The sequence below is a fragment of the Penaeus vannamei genome, chromosome 33 (assembly GCF_042767895.1).
Source record: "Penaeus vannamei isolate JL-2024 chromosome 33, ASM4276789v1, whole genome shotgun sequence".
NCBI lineage: Eukaryota > Metazoa > Arthropoda > Malacostraca > Decapoda > Penaeidae > Penaeus > Penaeus vannamei.
The window spans coordinates 12,235,986-12,240,985 of record NC_091581.1 but is presented as its reverse complement, the minus strand read 5'-3'; the positions used below and the strand labels follow the sequence as shown (position 1 = coordinate 12,240,985).

At 44.4% G+C, this 5,000-nt stretch overlaps 1 protein-coding gene across 3 annotated transcripts in view; it reads right to left on the bottom strand.

Moving 5' to 3' along the window:
- LOC138867913 (uncharacterized) overlaps positions 1–5,000 on the bottom strand; it is a 737,042-nt gene that overhangs the window by 103,744 nt on the left and 628,298 nt on the right. The window lies entirely within an intron of this gene.

Genomic DNA, 5,000 nt, shown 5'->3' with positions numbered 1-5,000 from the left:
CGTCAAAACTGTAAAGGAAATGTAATAAAAGGAACAGTTTTGAAGCTTCGGAGAATGCCCTTATCATCCACACACATACACACACATTCGCTCACACACGTACATAATATATACACATATAATATGCATGGGCACCATGTCATCGATACCATGACTGTTGATTCTCACATCCGGGACGCCAGCGGTTGCCTCAGTAACCTGTTGGCAGTGCGGTCATGTCAATGCCATGATTGGATCAGACTTTTACCCTGTCTCTTGTGTGTCCTGTGATGAGCTCCCAATACCTCGCCCACGCCCCAGGCTACATTATGGGCGTGACGCTTTTGTGGGCGTGTGTGAGTCGTGTTCTGAGAGTGTTGTTCCTCTGTGTGGCATTAATGGTGTGGCGGTTCTGCGTGCGTGTGCGTGGGAAGGTTTTCTGGCCGTGGGGGTCGGGTTCTGTGTGTTTGGAAGTGATATTGTGTGAGTCGTTCTCTGTGTGAATTAATGTGCTATTAGTGGCGATACAGTTTTGTAGGCGTGTGTGGACCGGTTCTGTGTATGTAGGTAACAATATGTGGCATCATGAACGTGGAGGCGACGTAGCCATGTAGGGGGGCAGTTCGGTGGGTGGGCGTGAATCGGTTCTGTGGAAGCGCATGAAACGTTTATATAAATGGGCGAGAGTAGGTCTGGAGTTGGGTGGGAGTAGGGTCAGTCGGTTCTGAGAGCCTGTGAGCCTTCTGTGGGAGTGGGGGAATCAGTTCTGTAAGGAAATGAGCTGGTCCCGCGGACGCATGGCCGTGTGTGGGTCGGTTTCGCAAGCCTGCGAGAATGGGTCCTGAGTCGGTTCTGCGGGTGTGACTCTGCTTCGCTAAACTCATATGCCATACCTATGGGCGTTTAATCATAATCTTGTTTATATCGAAACATATGCATTTGATTTTTCCCATATATAATCAAATCAACTAATCCATCAATTAACATTTTCTTCAGAAAGGATTGACGAAGAAGTCACCTGTCTACATTCAAGTTTATCCCACTTGGTAACACAACACGACAGGTCTGCACAACCCTTGATGACGCAAGCATATATTCGCCGCCACTGCGAGCAAAAGCACGACGTCCGGCTGCGGGCGATGCGGAGGGCGCTTCGTTGGGGATGAAGGCGCGCCCTCGCCGTTGAGGCATTGCTCGCCCTCTCCGTAAGGGGAAGACGCAGGTAAAGCCAGACCTTTCCTTCGGTTTATTTCCTGTCATTTTTATGTGTATGTGTATATCTATCTATCTATCTATCTATACAAATATAATATGATTAATATATATATATATATATATATATATATATATATATATATATATATATATATATATATATATATATATATATATGTGTGTGTGTGTGTGTGTGTGTGTGTGTGTGTGTGTGTGTGTGTGTGTGTGTGTGTGTGTGTGTGTGTGTGTGTGTGTGTGTGTGTGTGTATGTGTGTGTGTGTGTGTGTGTGTGTGTGTATGTGTGTGTGTGTGTGTTAATGTATATAGGGATATACATTCTTGTACATACACATATAAACACGCACGTACTCACACACACACACACACACACACACACACACACACACACACACACACACACACACACACACACACACACACACACACACACACACACATATATATATATATATATATATATATATATATATATATATATATATATATATAAAATATATATATGTATATATACATATATATTATATATTATATATATATTATATCATATATATATATATATATATATATATATATATATATATATATATATATATATATATATATATATATATATATATATATATGTTTCATTCGAAACACCAGAAGAGCCACGAGCAGAGCCAAGCAAGAGCGAGAGCAAGTCCGTGAGCCGCGCGAGCCCCTCAGGCCCACGGCGCGCGGCCTCTCCTGCAGCGAAGGCCGCCGCGAGCGGGTGGCCGAGGGGGCGAAAGGCGAGGCTCCGGCCCCGCGCCGGGAGGAATGCGCGCCGCGGGAGGAGAAAACTCGTTTAAAATAGCAATTAAATCCCGGCACGATCCAGGCTCCCACCGCGAGGAGGGAGGGCGAGGTGGTGGGGGAAGGAGGGAGGGGGGGAGAGGGTAGGGAAGGAGGAGGAGGAAGGGATAAGGAGGGAGGGGAAGGATGGGGTAAGGACAGAGGGAGGGAGGACGATAGGAAGGGGGCGAGGATAAGTGGAATAGGGAACAAAGGCCGAAGCCGAGAGGAAAATAAAAGTTGTGGCGAGAGAGATCAAGAAAAAAATCTAAGCGTACGTCAAGATATGCGAAAAGAAAAGAGGTCAAATGCATCCCTGCCGCCCTCATTCCCTCTCCCTTCCCACTCCCTGTGCAGCCACGTTCCCACACGCCCCACTCGCGGCCCAAGGCAGGCACTTTTATTGAAATTCTTGCTTTGGTGATTTGCGGAGACATTTTCATTCAAATGAATAATAAAGTCATTCGCGAGTCTTTGGACGGCGTTCGCAGACGGTATGCGAGGGAGGCGGCGAGGCTGAACGTCGCGGCGCGGAGGACGAACGTGCAGCCGCGAAATCCATGTGGAGGAAGTGGGCGGCTTTGGCTGCGCCTTTTCATTTGGTGGATTTTCTCTTTTTGTCAGGTGTTCTTTGTCTCTGTTTCTGTCTCTGTCTGTCTGTCTATTGATCTCTCTCTCTCTCTCTCTCTCTCTCTCTCTCTCTCTCTCTCTCTCTCTCTCTCTCTCTCTCTCTCTCTCTCTCTCTCTCTCTCTCTCTCTCTCTCTCTCTCTCTCTCTCACTCACTCGCTCACTGTCTCTCATGCTATAGGAAGAAATATGAAGAAAGAGAAGAAAAAATGAAGGAGAAGAAGAAAAGGGAAAAGAAATGGATGAGATTATGAAGAAGAAAAGTAATAAGAAGAACTAAAGAACGAAAAAAAAACGTTAAGAAAAGAAAAGAAAAGAAAAGAAAAGAAAGCTTTCACAACCCCCTCAGCTTTTTGTATGTCCCATTCATACACATTTCCGAATTTCCTTTCATCTCCTTTAGCTCGTCCTCACTTATCATCCATTTTCTTAACCCTCCCGTCGTCTCTTTTTCTCGGAATTTCTCCCATCCCATTTATCTATCTTTCGTGGGATTCTGTGCGAGCATTTAACCCTCTTTTTGCCCTGCGTGCAAGTTTAATCATTCTGCCTCTCCCTTGTCATCAGCGCATACTAAGCTGTATTTGGAATTCCTTTTGTTGTTGTTTTTTCTTTTAAGATTTCGGCTTTTGATAGAATGTATCTTTTCTTGGGTCTTGGTTTATTAATTGATATGTATGCGTATATTTGTATGAGGAAGTATGTGAATAGGTGTGTTGATAGACATACAGACACTCACACATGGTAACAAAGAAATGTACACATATAGACACACTTACATAGACAGACATCCACAAATATGCATATTCTGAGACAACATCACTTGCTGTTACATTTTTTCTCTTTTTCTGTACTTGGGTACTTCACTTTTTCTCCTTGACTTTGAGTATTTTCCAAACCCTATGCTTTAGTTTCCTTTTACATATCCTGACTACCATGTGAGACTGCTGAGGGTAGGGTGGGGTGGGGGGGACTATACCTTAAAGCAAAATTACATATTCAGAAATGTCACATATTTACTCTTCAGCTATTTGTCTTCCAGATTTTTCTCCCAATGTTTTCCTGAAATTCTGAAAGAACCTTTGTAACATAAACTCCTTCTTATTCCCAAAGCACAAGAAAACAAACACCATAATTATATGTAAACATCTCTCTAGCTACTGATCATAACAGCTCCTATTATTCATGATAAACCCTTTGCCATTCTCTCTTTCTGTTTTTGTCATTCTCTCTTTCTGTTCTGCCGACTCTCTCAGTAGGATTACAAGGAAATGGATTTTGACGAATGTCCACACACTGAAATTGAAGGTGTGTTGATGTAGTTATGTGATCGATGTGTATATGTGCGGGAAAGTGTTTTGTGTATGTGTATCAGTAGTTATGCGAGAATGGGTCCTGAGTCAGTTTCATGGCTGTGATCTGATTTGCTATACGAATGTGACATACCTTTGGCTTTTTAATATTATTCTTGTTTATATAGGAACATATGCATTTGATTTTTTTCGTTTGTAATCAGATCAACTAACCAATTGATTTTTTTTCTTCAGAAATGATTAACGCATGCCACGTGTCTAAAGTCTATCATACTTGGTAACATACAGATCTACACCCTTGATATGTGTTTGTTTGTTTGTTTGTCTGTCTGTGTGTATGTATGTGAGTATGTGTGTTTGCATGTGTGTGTGTGTGTTGTGAAACGTCTGTTAGAGAACGATAAGGGGGGGAGGGGAGGGAAGGGGTTAAGATGTATTTTTTTTCCTTTGTCTTTTACCTTCGGCTTTGATATCTGGAAAGGATTGTGAAGCCTGATCTGTCGTACGTGGAGATATTTTTTTGTTGGGGAAGAAAATAGGGAGGGGAGGGGAGGGGATGAAAAGATTGAGGGAAGAGGGGGGGGGGAGGGGAGAAAGAAAGGCAAGGGAGGGAAGGGGAGGAAAAGAGGGAGAAAGGAGCGAGGAGGGAAGGGGAGGAAAAGAAGGAGGGAGGAGGGGGAGAAGGAAAGGAGAGGGAGGGAAGGGGAGGAAAGAAGGAGGGAGGAGGGGGAGAAGGAAAGGAGAGGGAGGGAAGGAGAGGAAAAGAGTTAGGGAGGAGGGAGCGGAAGGGGAGGAAAAGAGAGAGGGAGAAAGAGGAGAAGGGAAGGGAGGGAAGGGGAGGGAAAGAGAGAGGGAGGAGGGGGAGGAGGGAAGGCAAGGGAGGGAAGTAGAAGAAATGAGGGAGGAGAGGGAAGAGGAGGAAAAGAAGGAAGGAGGAGGGAGGAGGGACAGAGAAACGGGAAGGGGTGGAAGGGAAGAGGGAGAGGAAACGAGAATAGGGAAGAAGGAGATAATGCAGGAGTGGGGAAGAG